General features: G+C 38.1%; 1 protein-coding gene and 1 long non-coding RNA gene across 16 annotated transcripts in view; both read left to right on the top strand.

Moving 5' to 3' along the window:
* Positions 1-21,286, top strand: part of LRRC28 (leucine rich repeat containing 28) — a 195,197-nt gene that overhangs the window by 67,199 nt on the left and 106,712 nt on the right. The gene's annotated exons all lie outside the window — the stretch shown is intronic.
* Positions 6,210-11,861, top strand: LOC145530274 (uncharacterized). Its single transcript, XR_014071627.1, has 2 exons — positions 6,210-6,534; positions 7,129-11,861. It is a non-coding gene; the product is annotated as an uncharacterized LOC145530274 (long non-coding RNA).

The raw sequence follows: 21,286 nt of genomic DNA on the forward strand, positions 1-21,286 counted from the left end.
TCCAATACTTTGGCCACCTCATGCAAAGAGTTGACTCCTTGGAAAAGACCCTAATGCTGGGAAGGATTGGGGGCAGGAGGAGAAGGGGACGACAGAGGATGAGATGGCTGGATGGCATCACCGACTCAATGGACATGAGTTTGGATAGACTCCGGGAGTTGGTGATGGATAGGGAGGCCTGGTGTGCTGTGCGGTTCATGGCGTTGTAAAGAGTCGGACACGAAAGAGTGACTGAACTGAACTGAACTGAACTTAGACGTATATGCTTAGCATTTGGAGTGTTAAAAACTTGTTCTTTCCATTTATAAGAATTTTGGTATCCAGACTATGTGTTGGTGGGTGTTATCTGGCTCCTCATTTTGCTGCCACTGCTAAACACACTAATTAGACCTGTTAATGGTTATTTTCCATTTCACTTTTGCTATTAGTCCAGTGCCAGTGTGATATTTTGCATCTCCTTTGATGGCTGAATTGAAAGTAATTGAAAATTAGTTTTGGAACCAACTTCTGGGTTCGGGAACAAAACCACTCTGAACTGTAATCTTAATCTCTAGCTTTTCCAAGTTCTCCCGCAATTTAGTTGATTGTGCTGAGCCAGTCTTCCATTCTGTGACACACAGTGGAAGACAGTGGTCTTACACAGCTGGTTTTGGTGTTCTCTTCCACTAATCAATTAATCCATTAGTCTGTTTCCTTGTGCTTTCTGCTTTACTTACATGGGGACTTCTGCATACAAAATTGGCAGAATGAATAATTCAGTCTGACCCTCTCTTAAGGACAGTTACAGAAACCGGAGGGAAAAAATCCTGTTTTGAAGACACTGGTAAGCTAACAATATAATAAAGATTTCCCAGGCCAAACAGACTGCAGTTGTTACAAACCATTTTACATTGCAACAAACCAGAGTTGCTTGGTTGAGGCACAGCATAAAAGATATATACTTGGGAAGTCTTCTGCCAGAGAACAGAAAACCAATCAAAGACTATTAGGGTCTTGTGAAAATAATAGAGGTATCAACACTGGACAATTTGACCATCAAAAAGAATAATGGCTGAAGTGAATTAAAAACACATCAGATACATAAATTTTTGTGAGTTCATAATGATGCTCCTTTAAAAAAAAACTAGATGGAGGTTGATAAGGTCCCAACTTGTTTTTTGAAAAAATTTAAAGGAAAAGAAACACTATTATGCCTTTTTTAACCCAGTTATATTTCAGGGTAACTAAATGGTTGAATGAAGGAGAGCTTTTCAATATGGAATAACTATAGCTATTAAATACAGAAGGAATGATGCAGTTAGAAAAACCAGTGTTTTGTAATATCTAATGAAATAATAGATTCCAGTAAAGATCATAGCTTCCCGAACCATGAAGTCAAAAGTTGATAGGGAACTTTGCACTGGATGGGTCAGGCCAATAACACTTAATCTAAATATCACTAGAACTGGGTCAAGCAGATATTATATCCTTCCCGGTGTGATGCAATCATAAGTATATAGCCCTCCCCTTAAGATATAATCTTACCAAAGAAAATTGAACCTGAATCTGTTTAAACTTCTCTAACTACCAGTTTACAGGGAATACAAGGGGTAAATAAATATCTTAAATGACACCATGAAAACACAAGAAGTCAAATTTAGAATGTTGGAAATTCTGTGACAAATACCCCCTTTTTAAAGTAAGTGAAAATGTGAAGAAAAAAAAGAATTGTTATGAATGTTAAAAGACTTAGAAATCATATCAGCCAAACGCAGCTGTTGGACCTTGTTCATATTTTTTTTTAAATAAACTGGTTACAAAAACACAGTTTCTTTGACTATCAGGAAAAATTGAACATGGCTAGAGTATTAGTATTAAGAAGTTCTTGATTTTATTAAGTGCAGTAATGGTATTGTGGATTTGTTTTAAAAAGTCCTTATCTGTTAGGATATATACTGAAGTATTTTGCAGGTAAAATATTTCATAAGGAGAGTATGAAATTAAAGCAGCCCTTGCATGGATTGCAGCCCAGCTTCCAGTTGTCTGGGCGGCCACCTGCCCAGACAAACATGAAAATTTCTGACATTGCATTTTAGGTTGCTTATATCCCCAAATGCCTGATGGAAGCCAATAGAATTATTCTCAGGAGAAAGATGACATTCTAGGTCTCAAATTATTTGCATAACCTGTTTTTCAAATGTGAAGTTAACCTAATGGGGTTTATAGAATAACATATTCTACAGCTGAAGAAAACATATTCTTTTCAAGCACATGGAACATTTACAGAAATCAAGTTAAGAAGTGAAATCTTACTGTTGTCTTACCACAGTGCAGTTAAACTAAAACTCTCTCACTGTTTTCATTGTTTCCCCATCTATTTGCCATGAATTGATGGGACCAGATGCCATGATCTTTGTTTTTTGAATGTTGAGTTTTAAGCCAGCCTTTTCACTCTCCTCTTTTACCTTCATCAAGAGGCTCTTTTTAGTTCCTCTTCACTTCTGCCATAAGGGTGGTGTCATCTGCATATCTGAGATTATTGATATTTCTCCTGGCAATCTTGATTCCAGCTTGTTCTTCATACAGCCCTGCATTTCACATGGTGTACTCTGCATAGAAGTTAAATAAGCTTACAGTATACAACCTTGACGTACTCCTTGCCCAATTTTGAACCAGTCTGGTTTTAACTGTTGCTTCTTGACCTGCATACAGGTTTCTCAGGAGGCAGTTAAGGTGGTCTAGCATTCCCATTGCTTTAAGAATTTTCCACAGTTTGTTGTGGTCCACACAAATGCTTTAGCGTAGTCAATGAAGCAGAAGTAGATGTTTTTCTGGAATTCTCTTGCTTTTTTAGTGATCCAGTGGATGTTGGCAATTTGTTCTCTGGTTCCTCTGCCTTTTCTAAATCCAGCTTGAACACTTGAAAGTTCTTGGTTCACGTACTGTTGAAGCCTAGCTTGGAGAATTTTGAGTATTAGTTTGCTAGTATGTGAGATGAGTGCAAGTGTGCAGTAGTTTGAACATTCTTTGGCATTGTCTTTCTTTGGGATTGGAATGAAAACTGACCTTTTCCAGTCCTGTGACCAATACTGAGTTTTCTAAATTTTCTGACATAGGAGATCAAGCCAGTCAATCCTAAAGGAAATCAATCCTGAATATTCACTGGAAGGACTGATGCTGAAGCTGTATCTCCAATACTTTGGCCACCTGATGCGAAGAGCTGACTCATTAGAAAAGATCTTGATGCTGGGAAAGATTGAAGGCGGGAGGAGAAGGGCACAACAGAGGACCAGATGGTTGGATGGCATCACCAATTCAAGGGACATGAATTTGAGCAAGCTCTGGGAGATAGTGAAGGATAGGGAAGCCTGGCGTGCTGCAGTCCATAGGGTTGCAAAGAGTCGGACACGACTGAACGACTGAACAACAACAACAACAACATAACTAGTAATTCCCCTGGACTGAATAATGCAGGTGAATTTCTTCATGTCCTCGGAATAGGGACTTCTTAAAACAGATTACCAAATGCGTAGATATAAAGGGAAAGATTGATGAAAAATTGACATGAGAAATTTAAAAAGAATTTTCTTCACCTAGGTCAGGGATTAGCACACTTTTTTCTGTAAAGGGCCAGTTACTCTGGCAGTACTGTCTTTGCCCAACTACTTAGGTCTGCGCAGAAAGCAAACAAAGGGCAGTATTTGAATGATGTGTAATAAGTGAAACTTTATATACAAAAATAGATAGTGGGACAGAATTGGCATGTGGACCATAGCTTGCGCCTTCTTGATATAGATCATTAAATAATGAAAAGATATGCCTTACCATGAGAGAAGATATTTACAATACATATAACTGACAAAGGAGTTTTATCCATGATGAACTCCTGGCAAATCAGTATGAAAAAGGCCAACAACCTAGCTTAGAGAATTGGCAGGAGACTTGAACAGGTACTCTTCTAAAGAGGAAATACAAATGTCCAGTAAACAGATGTTAATATGTTATGCTTTGTTAGTTACCAGGGATGTGCAAATTAAACCACAGTTCATGAATGTGTTAGTCACTCACTCGTATCCAACTCTTTGCAACCCATGGACTGTAGCCCACCAGGCTCCTCTGTCCATGGAGTTCTCCAGGCAAGAGTACTGGAGTGGGTTACCATTCCCTCCTCCAGGGGATCCTACCGACCCAGCCCAGTTCACTTAAAGATGAAGAAAACTGAGCATTTATGAGCCTGTGGAGCAGCAGGGGCTTCATGCCCTATGTTGATGACACGCGTGCTCTGACCAAGCCATTCTCCCGGGTTTACTCTATGTATGAACCAGAAGACATGTAGTGACGTTCCTCAAACTCGTAATGTTCATAATTGCCTCCAGCTAGAGACAGCAGAAGTGTCCTTTAACAATAGAATGGTTGAAACTGGTTAATTCACAAAGTGGAATAATCCATAAACAAATATTAGATGACAATGAAAAGAAGTATGCAATTACATTCCATAGTATGTTTGAATCTCACTAATATAACTTTGAGTAACAGAAACCAGTCACAAAAGAATGTACATTATATGATTCTACTTATATAAAATTCTGAAATAAGCAAAATGAGATAATACTTAATGTAATATATGTTAATGTATTATATAGAATATAATAAAAAATTTAATATAGTTATAATGATGCTTAATTGAATGGTAAAAGTGAAAAGACAAGTAAAGAGGTGATTTTCATGAAAGTCAGGATGGAAAAGTCTCTTTTAGCAACTTCAGCTTTCAAGGAGGATGTAGTTAGTTGAGCCAGGCCAGTGATTCCACTGTAATAAGGAGGGTAAAACTGGATAAGTTTCAAAGCTCCTGTTTTTAAAAGCATCAGAAAGTGGAAGCAATTTTGGAACAGGAGGTGATTAATCTTACCTTTGTATCTCCTACAGCTCTTGGTGCCCTGCCTTTCACATGGCTAGTTCAGTTAATATTGAATGAATGAAAACAGAGTGAGAGGGAAGAGGCACATACTGGAATGGAAGATGGAGAGAAATGTTTGCCGCTTCCCATAGTCAAAGGTTAAGGAGAAAGGACTATATTATCTAGTTACCTAAGGGAGAAAGACTTGTCACATTGTATCCTTCATAGGACCCTAAGATACTATGCTATAACAATTTGATATTCTTGCTTAAGTTATTTGTTAAATAGGTATGTATATGATACATGGTATGCATTTTAAGACACACCCATTATTTATAATGTTGTGGGGAGTTAAATTTTTCTGTTCTTAGTCTTACCTCTTGTTATCTTTTATACTTTGCTCATAATGAAATTTTCGGAAGACTATTGATGCTGGTTCACTATCTTCAGAATCCTAGAAATTTAGCACAAGAAAAGACTGAATATAGAATTTGCTATTTCCTTGTGATTAGATTGAGTTTTATGTTTTTGACAAGAATATCACAGAAGTTATCTTATGCCCTTCTCAGTGCATCATATATCATATTGGGAGGTGCATAATATTGCTGTGTCTTGTTACTAGTGGTTTAACCTTGATCTCTTGGTTAAGCTGTTGGCTAGAGTTTCTCCACTTTCTATTTTCCGTTTGTAATTGGTAAGTATTTTGGAGATACTTTGAAGCTATGTCATTATGCTATTTCTTCTCACACTTCACATCTTGGGCATGCATTGGTGGATCTTGCCTTCAACAGTAATTAATATGATATATACTAATTATGCCATTTGTATTTCCTTCATTGTTTCTACACTTATTAATTGGAATTCTGTAAAGAAGTGTTCCTCTTTTATATATTCATGCCAATAATAACTCTTAGATATTTATTTTATTCTATGGGTTATAATCCAATGCTGTTACTACTTTGTTGTTCAAATTGTTCCATTGTTAGCCATTGAGAGCTCCTTCTGGTTGGCTCCTATGGCTTTTTGAAACATGCCTGTCTTTTTTTGAGCACTTCCTTATTTTCTGCTATCATAAGTAGTTCCAGGATCATTCTATTCTTCCTTTGGAGAGTGGTATTTAGAAACTCAGATCTGGGTGTCAAGTGTGCTCTCTGCTACTGAGATGATGGATGTTGTTGATGTAGTTTTTATTTGCAATTGTTGGATTTAATGTTGTTTGTACATGTTTCTTGGTGCTTATGTGTGAGAGCTTTTCTAAGGCAGTGCTTCCCAATCCTTTTCATGTCATGGCACACACTGAAAATGGTGTTTTTCTGGCATGTTGAAGTTAAACTGGAGGCACTTGGAAGCTCTGGGTAGAGCTGCTCAGATCAAAGGTTCCCCTGAGGGCACAAGAGAAGAGTAGCTCCTCCGTAGGGTACGTCATCAGCGTAGAATCGCTGGTTTAGGGGAATGTACATGACTCTCCACAGGGGTTGTAACAATTCACACTCCCACCCAGAGAGAGTTGCCAGTAACATTTTATCCCGATACTTGCCTTTGTGAAACTTCAAATTATTTGCCAGTAAATAGGTATGAAATCCGGAGAAGGCAATGCCACCCCACTCCAGTACTCTTGCCTGGAAAATCCCATGGACGGAGGAGCCTGGTAGGCTACAGTCCATGGGGTCGCTAAGAGTCGGACACGACTGAGCGACTTCACTTTCACTTTTCCCTTTCATGCACTGGAGAAGGAACTGGCAACCCACTCCAGTATTCTTGCCTGGAGAATCCCAGGGACGGCGGAGCCTGGTGGGCTGCCGTCTATGGGGTCGCACAGAGTCGGACACAACTGAAGCGACTCAGCAGCAGCAGCAGCAGGTATGAAATCACTTTCAGTCATGATTCTGTCAGCTGTCAAGTTAGCTATCCTTCCCACTTTTAAATCACTTACATATTTGAAAAGCAAGTCCTTAGTGTCTTTATAAAAGTAACCAATAAAAATGTCTTAACAGGCTAGGATACAGATACAGAATAAACCTGTAATACTTTACATCAGTGGGTTTTTTGTTTTGGGGCTGAGTCAAAAAAACGTATACTTCATACTTTAGAAGAGAATTGCCAATTTTTTTTCCAGCAAGACGTTCCTAATTTAAACACCTGATTCGCTTTGCTGTACAGGAGAAACTAATACTGCATTGTAAAGCAGCTATACTCCAGTGAAAGTCACTCAGTCGTGTCCGACTCTTTGCGACCCCATGGACTATATGAAGTCCATGGAATTCTCCAGGCCAGAATACTGGAGTGTGTGTAGCCTTTCCCTTCTTCAGGGTATCTTCCCAACCCAGGGATCGAACCCAGGTCCTCCCGCATTGCAGGCGAATTCTTTACCAGCTGAGCCACCAGGGAAACCCAAGAATACTGGGGTGGGTAGCTATCCCTTCTCCAACAGATCTTCCCAACCCAGGAATCAAACTGGGGTCTCCTGTATTGCAGGCAGATTCTTTACCAACTGAATTATGAGGGAAGCCTATACTCCAGTAGAAATTCATTAAACATTTTTTCCCCTAGACAAAGAAGGATAGGTCATTATTTGTTCTGTTAAGTTTATTGAAATACAATTAATGTGCAGCAAAACATATCCTTTTCAGAATAGATTTTGATGAATTTGACATGAACCCATCACGGGAATCAAGAAATAGAACATTTCCATGTGTCCTTTTTTTTTCTTAATGTATATGTTTTATTGACGTATAGTTGACTTAACGAGGTTTCAGGTTCACAACAAGTTGATTCAGTTATACCTATATACACATACATCATTCTTGAGATTATTTTCCATTATCGGTTATTACAAGGTACTGACTATAGTTGTAGTAAACCTTTGTTGTTTGTTGCATATCTATTTTTTTTAGATTGGAAATCTAACATTCTATTCATACCAAGTCAAACAAAATATCAAAAGTCAAAATATCATAAATTTTTTAGTTAGATACATCAGTGGTTTTAATGCTGGAATCTTGATGTGTTATGATTATGGTCTTCTCCTAATGTAGTAGTCTTGTCAAAAAGCCAAAGAAGTTAGATTGTTTAGTTCATTATTAGTAGCTCAGTCTGAGCTGGATACTAATTAGTACCACATCCCTTTTGGTAAACATTTTATAACAGTTTTATTGAGATATAATTTACTACATCCCATAAAATTTATGATATAAAGATTCAAGATATTTCAACTGGCAATTCCTGATTATGAGTGAATTTACCAGCTGTACCACGATCATCATGATCCATTTCTAAAACACTTCCATCATCACCAAAACTTCCCTTACGCTTAATTGTAGTCAGTCCACTCTCACTCTCTGACACAATTTCTGACCTTCTTTCTGCCTCTCTTGTTTTGCTTTTTATAGAGATTTCATATAAATGGAACCATACAATGTATAATTTTGTGTCTGGGTACTTTCACTTAGTTTAATGTTTTTGAGGTTAATTCATGTAGTGGCGTGCTTGGTAGTTCATTCCTTTTGGTAGAGCTGATTTATATATTATTGTATAGATATACCATATTTTCTTTAACCATTTGGCAACTAATATACGTTTGGTCTGTTTCCAGTTTTTGGCAGGTGTGAATACTGCCATTGTCGCAAAGAGTCAGACACGACTGAGCAACTGAACTGAACTGAACTGAATAGTGCTATTAGAGACGTTTGTGTATAAATCTTTGGGTGGACATATGTATTCATCTTTCTTGGCTAAATAAACTACAAGCGGAATTTCTGAGTCCATCATAAGCATTTGTTTACCTTTTTAAGAAACCATGAAACTCTTTTCAAAAGTGTCTTGATTATTTCATGATCTCATCAACAGTGTGTTTGAGAATTCTATTTTTGCCACATCCCCATCACCACTTGGTATTGTCAGTCTTGTGATTGTAGTCTTTCTGGTGGTGTCTCATTGTGGTTTTAAGTTGAATTTCCCTAATTACTAATGATGTTGAGCATCTTTTCATATGAAAACTTTCCATTATTATGTATTCTTTGGTGAAGTGCTCATATCTTAACTGTTTTATTCATCCTTTACTTGAATTTTTATATTTTTATGTGTTTCAGATACAAATCCTTTATCAAATGTATGAATTAGTTTCTCTCAGTCTGTGATTTGCCTTTTCATTTTCTTAATGGTATATTTTGAAGAGCAAAAGTATTTAGTTTTTATAAAGCCCAGTTTGTAAGTTTTTCCTAAATTCTTTTGTGAACATATATTCAATCTGCTCAAATTTCATTTGACTTTATGTGATGTAAGGTTATGGTCTAAGTTTATTTTTTAATATGGCTATATCCAAGTATTCTAGCACCATTTGTTGAAAAGACTTTCTTTTCCTAATTGCTTTGGTACTTGTGTTTAAAATAAGTCTTGAAATCAGGTAGTATCAGTCCTTGAACTTGATTCTTCTTTCCAAAATTGTTTTCCCTATTTTGGGTCTTTTCATTTCCATATAAATATTAGAATTAGCTTATAAATTTTCTTTAGGATTGGTACTGTTTATTTAAAAATGCTTCACAAAATCTGTGAATGATAAGTGGTACCTGTTTTTCTCACTGTATAAAGATTTTAAGTGACTAATTCAATTTCTTGTTTTAATTCTATTGAGATTTCCTATTTCTTTAGTCTCTTGCATAATTTTTTTAGGGATTTTTCCATTTTTGTCTATGTTGTCTGGTTTTTTGCATAAAATTATTCTTTCTATTTCATTACAATTATTTTAATTTCTGTAGAATAATCCTTAGTTTTGGTGACATGTGTTCTGTTTCTTGCTCTCCCTCTCCCTCTATTACTCATTTTCTTCAGTTAGTCTAGCTAAATGTTTGCCAGTTTTGTTGATCTTATAAAAGTGCCAACTTTTGCATTCATTGGCTTTCTCTGTTATTTTTCAGTTTTATATTTTATGGATCATTGCTCTTACCTTTATTATTTCCTTCCCTCTACTCTTTTTGGGTTTGATTTGCTTTTCTTACTCTAGCTTCTTGAAGTGCAAGCTTACATTATATGGTTTTAGATCTTTCTTGCTAGTGAAAGTGTTTGAACATGTAGATTTTCCTATTTAAGGATTTAGCTGCTTCTCATAAATTTTGATGTTGTTGTATCTTTGTTTCCATTTGATTCAAGATATTTTCTAATTTTCATCATTATTTCTTCTTTGACCTGTGAGTTATTTAGAAGTGTGTTGTTCAATTTCCATGTGTTTGAGGATTTCTGAAATTTCTCTTTGTTGTTGATTTCCAGTATAATTCTGTCATGCTGTGCTGTGCTTAGTCACAGTCGTGTTCAACTCTTTGTGACCCCATGGAATGTAGCCGTCTAGGCTCCTCTGTCCCTGGGGATTCTCCAGGCAAGAAGACTGTATGGTCAGAGAATCTTCTTGTATGTTTTGAGTGTTTTTAAAAGTTTAGTAAGGCTTGTTTTATAGTCTAACACAGAGACTGGCAAACTATAGCCCTGAAGCCAACTTTAGCCTACAGAGTTTTTTTTTTTTAATGACCTACAAGGTAACAATGATTTGTACATTTTAAAGGGTACTTACATTTGAAGAGACAAACAAGGTTATTATATAGTGATAAAGGTGCTAGTCCATCAAAAAGATACAACAACTGTAAATATTTATGTACCTAGGGACTTCCCTGGTAGCTCAGACGGTAAAGCGTCTGCCTACAATGCAGGAGACCCGGGTTCAATACCTGGGTGGGGAAGGTCTCCTGGAGAAGGAAATGGCAACCCACCCCAGTACTCTTGCCTGGAAAATCCCATGGACGGAGGAGCCTGCTAGGCTACAGTCCATGGAATTGCAGAGTCGGACACGACTGAGCGACTTCACAATACTAGAATACCTAAATTATATAAAACAAAACTAACAGATTAAAAGCAGAAATGAATAGTAATACAGTAATAGCTGGGGACTTTACTATCTCACTCTCATTCTTACTGTGATCATGCTCACAAGTACCCTTCCTGCTTGTTTTATTAGTGTTGAAGTCAAGACTGTTTATTTGGAATAGCTGCAACAGTGTTTTCCATTGTACTTCATTTGCAAAAATTAAGAATAGCCTTCCCTACTTTTTGCAAACAATTACTATTCCATACTAGATTCTCAAAGACTGTGACATGGTGGATCTATTAAAACTAGAAATTGCCTTTCATGACTCTGACCTGAATTCCCAACTGCTCCCTCTTTTTTACATGTAACTCTTAGCACAATTTCAGCTGTCTAAACATTCAGCATCTCTGGAGTATGTGTGTTGAGCTATTGACTCTCACAGCTGATTCAGTAACAAGTTTCACGCTGTCATTCACACTCACTACTTATGCTGCCATAGTGACAATGTGAGGAAACAAGTGACCACATGTGTCTGGGAAACATTATACACTTGTGCATTGTTTTACATTGATTCTGTAGCACTCCTGAATTCTGTTTTTGTTCTACAGAAACACTTTCTGATAACACTGATAAATGCCACTGATAAAAACAATCAAAGGGCAAGAGGTTTACTCTCAGTACTTGAGTCACCTGACCTATGGCCAATAGACCTACATGACCAAATTAATTTGCTAGAGTAATAAGTTTTCAAAAGCCAATTTTTTTCCCAGTATTTTTTCTCTGTGAAACTGCCAGTATCATGAACGTGCAAACAGTAGAGGAGAAAGCAATGTTTAGTTGTGTTTGTGTTATCTAGAGAAGCAGTGTGGAAGCAGGCACCATCTTCAGACAAATGAAAATGAAAGAATAACATACTAGAATTTATGGGATATAGCCAAAGAAGTTAAAAAGGGAAGTTTATAGCAATAAATGCCTGCTCTAAAAACTAAGGAAGAGCCTCCCAAAGCAACCTACATCTATGCTTTAAGGAACTAGTAAAACAAAGGCAAACTGACCCTAAATTTAGCAGAAGAAAGGAAATAAAGATTAGAGCAGATATAAATGAAATAGAGAACAACAACAAGCAATAGAAAAGATTGACCAAACAAAGAGTTTGGCTCTTTAAAAAGATAAAAATAAATTGACATACTCTTAGACTAACCAAGGAAAAAAGAAAAAAAGACCCAAATCAACAAAATTATACATGAAAAAGGAGATATTACAACTGATACCACAGAAGTTTAAAGGATCAGAAGATGTTACTATGAACAGCTACATTCCAGCAAACTAGACAACCTAGAAGAACTGGGAAGAGTCTAAGAAGCATACAGCTTTCCAAGACTAAATAGGGAAGAAATAGGAAATCTAGAAATGGACCAATTACTAGTAAGGAGATTGAATCAGTAATCAAATATCTCCCAACAAAGAAAAGCCTAGGATTAGATGGCCTCACTAGTGAATTTTACCAAATGTGTAAAGAAGAATTAACACTAATCCTTCTCAAGCTCTCTTAAAATATTGCAGAGATGGAAACACTTCCAAACTTGATTTACAAGGACAACATCATCCTTGATGCCCAACCAAGGACATTGTCAGAAAAGAAAACTAAAATATCCTTGATGACTGTAGGTGCAAATATTATCAATAAAATACTAGCAAACTGAACTAAGCAGCATTTAAAGGATCACTCATTATGATCCAGTGGAATTTATCTCTGGGATACATGGCTGGTTCAACATATCCAAATCAATCAATGTGATTTATAACTTTACTAAAATGAAAGAGAGGAATCACTCAGGCCAGACAACCAGCCAGGGGGGAACACAGCATGACCTGTCAGCTTATAAGCTGCTTAAAGTCTTTCTAAATAAACAGTTTCCCCGTAAACATAATCCTTGACACAGCCCTGCCCACCAAAGGGACAAGACCGAGTTCTACCCACCAGTGAGCAGGAGCTCAACTGGAATTCCAGTTGAGCTATTTCAAATCCTCAAAGGTGATGCTGTGAAAGTGCTGCACTCGATATGCCAGCAAATTTGGAAAACTCAGCAGTGGCCACAGGGCTGGAAGAGGTCAGTCTTCGTTCCAATCCCAAAGAAAGGCAATGCCAAAGAATGCTCAAACTACCGCACAATTGCACTCATCTCACACGCTAGTAAAGTAATGCTCAAAATTCTCCAAGCCAGGCTTCAGCAATACGTGAACTGTGAACTTCCAGACGTTCAAGCTGGTTTTAGAAAAGGCAGAGGAACGAGAGATCAAATTGCCAACATCCGCTGATCATCGAAAAATCAAGAGAGTTCCAGAAAAACATCTATTTCTGCTTTATTGACTATGCCAAAGCCTTTGACTGTGTGGATCACAATAAACTGTGGAAAATTCTGCAAGAGATGGGAATACCAGACCATCTGACCTGTCTCTTGAGAAACCTGTATGCAGGTCAGGAAGCAACAATTAGAACTGGACATGGAACAACAGACTGGTTCCAAATAGGAAAAGGAGTCCGTCAAGGCTGTATATTGTCACCCTGCTCATTTAACTTATATGCAGAGTATATGATGAGAAACGCTGGGCTGGAAGAAACACAAGCTGGAATCAAGATCGCCAGGAGAAATATCAATAACCTCAGATAGGCAGATGACACCACCCTTATGGCAGAAAGTGAAGAAGAACTAAAGAGCCTCTTGATGAAGGTGAAGGAGGAGAGTGAAAAAGTTGGCTTAAAGCTCAACGTTCAGAAAACTAAGATCATGGCATCTGGTCCCATCACTTCATGGGAAATAGATGGGGAAACAGTGGAAACAGTGTCAGACTTTATTTTTTTGGGCTCCAAAATCACTCCTGATGGTGATTGCAGCCATGAAATTAAAAGACGCTTACTCCTTGGAAGGAAGGTTATGGCCAACCTAGATAGCATATTTAAAAGCAGAGACATTACTTTGCCAACAAAAGTCCGTCTAGTCAAGGCTATGGTTTTTCCAGTGGTCATGTATGGATGTGAGAGTTGGACGGTGAAGAAAGCTGAGCGCTGAAGAATTGATGCTTTTGAACTGTGGTGTTGGAGAAGACTCTTGAGAGTCCCTTGGACTGCAAGGAGATCCAATCAATCCATCCTAAAAGAGATCAATCCTGGGTGTTCATTGGAAGGTCTGATGTTGAAGCTGAAACTCCAGTACTTTGGGCACCTCATGCGAAGGGTTGACTCATTGGAAAAGACCCTAATGCTGGGTAGGATTGGGGGCGGGAGGAGAAGGGGACGACAGAGGATGAGATGGTTGGATGGCATCACCGACTCGATGGACATGGGTTTGGGTAGACTCCGGGAGTTGGTGATGGACAGAGAGGCCTGGCGTGCTGCAATTCATGGGGTCGCAAAGAGTCGGACACGACTGAGCGACTGAACTGAACTGAGCAGGAGCCAGTCTCTCCCACTAGGAAGCCTGCACAAAACTCTTAGACTGCCTCATCCACCAGGGGGCAGACAGCAGAGGCGAGAATAGCTGCAGTCCTGCAGCTTAAGGAATAGAAACCACAATTACAGAAAGTCAGACAAAATGAGACAGCAGATTAAAGAGCGAGATAAAACCCTATAGGAACAACTAAGTGAAGTGGAGATAGGCAATCTACCAAAAAAAAGAAAAATTTACAGTAATGATACTAACAGTAAAGGTGATTCAAGACCTTGGAAGAAGAATGGGAGGATAGGTTGAGAAGATATAAGAAAAGTTTAACAGAGACCCAGAAGACTGAAGAACAAACAGAGATCAACAATATGATAGCTGAAACGAAAAATAGGTTAGAGTGGCTCAACAGCAGAGTAACTGAGGCAGAAGAGTGGATACATCTCCTGGAAGACAGAATGGTGGGAATCACTCCCTTAGAACAAGGAAAACAGAATGAAAAGGAATGAGGACAGGCTCAGAGACCTCTGGGACAGCAGTAAACGCACCAACGTTCACACTGTAGGGGTTCTAGAAGAAGAAGGGTGAGAGAAAGGACCCAAGAAAGTGTGTGAAGGGGTAACCGAAAAATCCCCTAACATGGGAAAGAAAACAGTCACTCAAGTATAGGAAGCAAAGAGAGTCCCAGGCAGGATAAACCCAAGAAGGAGCACATCGGGGCTTATAGTAATCAAATTGGCAAAAATTAAAAGAGAAAAAAAATCAAAAGCATTAAGGGGAAAGCAACAAATAACATACAAGGGAATTCCCATAAGGTTATCAACTGCTTTCTCAGCAGAAACTGCAGGCCAGAAAGTGTAGCACAATATATTTAAAGTGCTGAAAGGGAAAAACCTACAACCAAGAATACTCCACTCAGCAGGGCTAATTCAGATTTGATGGAGAAATAAAAAATTTTATAGTGAAGCAAAAGCGAAGAGAATTCAGCACCACCGAGAGCTTTGCAACAAATACTAAAGGAACTTGAGGTGGAAAAGAAAACACCACAACTAGAAACAAGAAAATTACAAAATTACTCACCAGTAAAGGTAAACAAACAATAATGGTAGAAAAATCATCCCTACACAGATACGTCAAAAACTGCAATTGTGAGTAGAGTACAAATACAAGATATTGGAGATGCAGTTGAAATTAAAAGACTAGCAACTTAAAACAATCTTTTTATATACTGACTGCTATATCAAGACCCTGTGGTAACCACAAACCAGAAATCTATAATAGATACACACATGAAAAAGAAAAAGGAATCCAAACATACTGAAGTTAGGTATGAAACCACAACAGAGAACAAAAGAGGAAGGAAAGAAAAAAGACCTACAAAAACAAATCCAGAACAATTAACAAAGTGGAAGTAAGAACATGGTGGTGGTGTTTTAGTTGCTAAGTTGTGTCCAACTCGTACGACTCCATGGACTGTAGTCTGCCAGGCTCCTCTGTCCATGGGATTCTCCAGGCAAGACTACTAGAGGGGGTTGCCGTGCCCTCCTCCAGCAGATTTTCCTGACCAAGAGATCGAACCCCAGTCTCCTGCCTTGCAGGCAGATTCTTTACCCACTGAGCTACGAGGGAAGCCCAAGTAAGAACATCTATATAGATAATTACCTTAAACGTAATATTAAATGCTCCAATAAAAAGACACAGACTAGCTGAATGTATACATCAACAAGGCAGACAAAAACAGATGTATACATGCTGTCTACAGGAGATCCACTTCAGATCTAGGAACACATGCACACAAAGTGAAGGGATAGAAAAAAGGTATTCCGTGCAAATGCACACCAGAAGAGAGCTGGACAGCAATACTCATATCAGATGAAATAGACTTTAAAGACTGTTGCAAGAGACAGAAACACTGCATAATGATCAAGAGGTCAACCCAAGAATAATCTATAATAATTGTAAATATATATGTACCCAACATAGGAGTACCTCAGTGTCTAAGACAGATACTAACGGTCATAAAAAGAGAAATCAATAGTAACAGAGTAATAGTGGGGGACAGTAGCACCCCAATTTCATCAGTGGACAGATCATCCAGAAATAAAATCAATAAGTAAACACAGACCTTAAATGATACCTTAAACCAGGTGGACTTGATGTTTATAAAGCATTCCATCCAAAAGCAGTGGAATACACATTCTTCTCAAGTGCACGTGAAACATTCTCCAGGATAGACCACATGCTGGGCCACAAAGTGAGCCTTGGCAAATTTTAAAAAGTTTAAATGATATCAAGCTTATTTTCCAACCACAATGCTATGAGAATAGAAATCAGCTATAAGAAAAAAAGCTGTAAAAATTAAACATGTGGAGGCTAAACAGTAGGCTGCTAAACAACTAATGATCACTGAAGAAATCAAGGAGGAAATTAAAAAATACCTAGAGACAAATGAAAGTAAAAGCACAATGATCCAAAAACCTATGGGATGCAGCAAAAGCAGTAATAAGAGGGTAGTTTATAGCAATAAAACCTTATCACAGAAAACAAGAAAGATCTCAAATAAACAATTTAATCTTGCACCTAAAGCAACTGGATAAAGAACATACAAAATCCAAAGTTACAAAGAAAGAAATTATAAAGATCAGAGCAGAAATAAATGAAATAGGGATGAAGAAAACAATAGAAAAGATCAATGAAACTAAAACCTGGTTATTTGAAACATAAATAAAATTGGTGAACCTTTAGCCAGACTCATCAAGAAAAATGGGAGAAGGCTCAAGTCAGAATTAGAAATGAAAATGGAGAAGTTACACAGCACAGAAATACAAAGGATCATGAGAGACTACTGTAAGCATAATGAAATGGATAAACCAGAAGAAATGGACAAATTCTTAGAAAAGTACAATCTCCCAAGACTGAACTGAGCTGAAAGGTACAATCTCCCAGGAAGAAATTGAAAATGAGCAGACGAATCACAAGTACTGAAAGTGAAACTGAAACTGTGATTTAAAAAACTCCCAACAAACAAAAGCCTAGGACCGGTGGCTCCACAGGTGAATTCTGTCAAACATTTAGAGAAGAGCACCTGTCCTTCTGAAACTCTTCCAAAAAACTGCAGAGGAAGGAACACTCCCACCATCACACTGATATCAAAACCAGACAGTGATACCACAAAAAAAATTATACACCAATATCAGTGATGAACATAGAGGCAAAAATCCTCAATAAAATACTAGGAAACCAATTCCAACAAAATATTAGAAAAGTCATATACCATGTTCAGATGGGATTTATCCCCAGGGATGCAAGAATTTTTCAATATATACAAATCAATCTGTGTGATACACCACATCAACAAATTGAAGAATAAGAAATGCATCATCTCAATAGATTCAGAAAAAACTTTTGACAGAATTCAACACCTGTTTATGGTTAAAACTCTCCATAAAGTGCATATAGAGGGAACATGTGCTGTGCTGTGCTTAGTCACTTCAGTCGTGTCTGACCACTTGTGACCCTCTGGACGGTAGTCTGCCAGGCTCCTCTGTCCATGAGATTCTCCAGGCAAGATTACTGGAGTGGGTTGCCATGCTCTCCTCCAGGGGATCTTCCTAACGCAGGGACTGAACCCATGTCTCCAGCATTGCAGGTCACTGCTGAGCCAGTGGGGAAGCCCCATAGCAGGAGCATACCTCAACATAATAAAGACCATATATAACAGGCCTACAGCTATCATCTTATTCAATGAGGAAAAGCTGAAGGCACTTCCTCTAAGATCAGGAACAAGAAAAGGATGTCCACTCTTGCCACTTTTATTCAACATAGTTTTGGAAGTCCTAGCCATGGCAATAAGAAGAAAAAGAAATCAAAGGATTCCAAATTGGAAAAGAAGTGAAACTGTTGCTATTTGTAGATGATATGATGCTATACGTTAAAAAAATTCTAAAGAATGCATATATATGGAATTTGAAAGATGGTAACGATAACCCTATATGCGAGTCAGAATAAGAGACACGGATGCATGGAACAATTTTATGGACTCTGAGGGAGAAGGTGAGGGTGGGACGTTCTGGGAGAATAGCATTGAAACATGTATATTATCGTATGTGAAACAGAACACCATTCCATGTTTGACGCATGAGACAAGGGCTCAGGGCCGGGGCAATGGGATGACCCAGAGGGATGGGATGGGGAGGGAGGTGGGTGGGGGGTCCAGGAAGGGGAACACATGTAAACCCATGGCTGATTCATGTCAATGTATGGCAAAAACTATTACAATATTGTAAAGTAATTAGCCCCCAACTAAAATAAATAAATTTATTAAAAAAAAAAAAAATTCTAAAGATACTACCAGAAGAGTACTAGAGCTCATCAGGGAATCTGGTCAAGTTGCAGGATACAAAGTTAATACACAGAAATCTGTAGCATTTCTACATACTAACAATGAAAAATCAGAAAGAGAAATGAAAGAAACCACCCTCATTTACCATCACATCAAAAAGAATAAAATACTTAGGAATAAGCCCACTTAAAGACGCAAAAGACTTGCACTCCGAAGACTGTATGATACTGATGAAAGAAATCAAAGATGACACAAACAGATGGAAAGATATACCATGTTCTTGAATTGGAAGAATCAATATTGTCAAATGACTATAATACCCAAAGCAGTCTACAAATTCAATGCAATCCTTATCAAATTATCAGTAATGTATTTCACAGAACTAAAACAAAAAATTTTTACATAAATAGCCAAAATAGCCAAAGCAATCTTAAGAAAGGAAAACACAGCTAGAAGTATTAGGCTCTCTGACTTGAAAGTGAAGTCGCTCAGTCGTGTCCGACTCTTTGCGACCCCATGGACTGTAGCCTACCAGATTCCTCCGTCCATGGGATTTTCCAGGCAAGAGTACTGGAGTGGGTTGCCAGTTCCTCCTCTGACTTGAAACTGTACTACAAAGCAGATCAGTGGAACTGGGTAGAAAGCCCAGAAATAAACTTCACACCTGTTGTCACTTAATCTATGACAAATGAGGTCAGACAATGGAGAAAAGACAGTCTCTTCAATAACTGGTTCTGAGAAAACTGAACAGCTACACACACAAAAACGAAATTAGAATATTGTTAAACCCCATATTAAAAAATAAACTCAGAATGGATTAAAGACCTAAATGTAAGACCAGATACTATAAAAGTCTTAGAGGAAAACATAGGTAGAACACTCTTTGACATAAATCACAACAATATCTTTTTCATTACGCCTCCTATAGTAATGGAAATAAAAACAAAAATGAATAAACAGAACCTAATTAAACCCAAAAGGTTTTGCACAAAAAGGAAACCACAAACAAAAACACAACCCAAAGAATGGGAGAAAATATTTGCAAACAATGTGATCAACAAGGGATTAATCCCTATAATTTTTAAACAGCTCATGTGACTCAATATCAAAAAAACAAAGAACCCAATCAAAAAATGGGCAGAAGATACACAGATAGCCAAAAAGCACATTAAAAGATGCTCAACATCACTAATTATTAGAGAATTGTAAATCAGAACTATAATGAAGTATCACTTTACACCAGTCAGAATGGCCATCATCAAGAACTCTAAATAATAAATGCTAGAATGTGTGGAGAAAAGGGAACCCTCCGACACTGTTGTGGGAATGTAAATTGGTACAGCCACTGTGGAGAACAGAATGTAAGTTTCTTAAAAAATGAAAAGTAGAGCCACCATATGATGCAGCAATCTCACTATTGAGCATATATGCTGAGACAGTCATAATTGGAAAAGATCCCTGCACCCTGATTTCATTGTAGCACTATTTACAGTAGCCAAGACCCAAAAATTACCTATATGCCCTTTTGACGGGAGGAATGGATAAAGAAGATGTGGCTCATATATACAATGGAATAGTACTCAATCATTGAAAAGAACAAAATAATGCCATTTGCAACAACATGGATGTACCTGAAGATCATTATACCAAGTGAAGTAAGTCAGAGAAAGACAAATATCATACGATGTTGCTTATGTGCTGAATCTTTAAAAAATGATATACATGAACTTATTTATAAAACAGAAGCATACTCACAGACTTAGAGAATGAACTTACAGATACTGGGAGGATGTGAGGCGCGGAAGGATAGATTGGGAGGTTGGGATTGACATATGCACACTGCTATTCTTAAAATAGGTAAGGAACTTCCATGGTGGTCCAGCGGCTAAGACTCCATGGTCCCAGTGCAAAGGGGCCAGGTTCGATCCCTGGTCAGGGAACCAAGATCCTACATGCTACAACCAAGCCTGGGTGCCACATCTGCTGAGCCCATGCACTGCAACTACTGAGCCTTTGTGTTCTAGAGCCCACACACTGCAACTAGAGAAGGTCTTTTGCAGCAACAAGGACCCCACATGCCACAAAGAAGACCCCACACAGCCCTCCCAAAACAGTGAAATGAGACTGGGAAAAAAAATAGGTAAAACAGCAAGGACCTACTGTATAGCATAGGGAACTCTGCTCAATATTCTGTAATAGCCTAAATGGGAAAAGAACTTGAAAAAGAATGTTGTTGTTGTTTAGTCGCTAAGTGGTGTGACTCTTTCTGGCCCCATAGACTGCAGCACACCTCCTCTGTCCATGGGATTTCCCGGGCAAGAATACTGGAGTGGTTGCCATTTCCTTCTCCAGGATATCTTCCTGGCCCAGGGATCGAACCCATGTCCCCTACATTGGCAGGCAGAGTCTTCACAGCTGAGCCACCAGGAAAAAAGAATAGATACATGTATATGTATAACTGAATCACTTTTCTGTACACCTGACAACTAGCACAACATTTTCAATCAACTATACTCCAGTATTTGACTTCACATTCCAGATGTCTGGCTGTAGGTGAGTGATCACACCATCGTGATTGTCTGGGTCATGAAGAACTTTTTTGTACAATTCTTCTGTGTATTCTTGCCACTTCTTCTTAATATCTTCTGCTTCTGTCAGGTCCCTACCATTTCTGTCCTTTATTGAGCCCATCTGTGCATGAAATGTTCCCTTGGTATCTCTAAAATTGTCTGTATTTGTAGATTACACTATTTTATGTATAAAAATTAAACACTAAA

The sequence above is a fragment of the Giraffa tippelskirchi genome, chromosome 12 (assembly GCF_054371585.1).
Source record: "Giraffa tippelskirchi isolate mGirTip1 chromosome 12, T2T-mGirTip1v1.2.pri, whole genome shotgun sequence".
Lineage (NCBI taxonomy): Eukaryota > Metazoa > Chordata > Mammalia > Artiodactyla > Giraffidae > Giraffa > Giraffa tippelskirchi.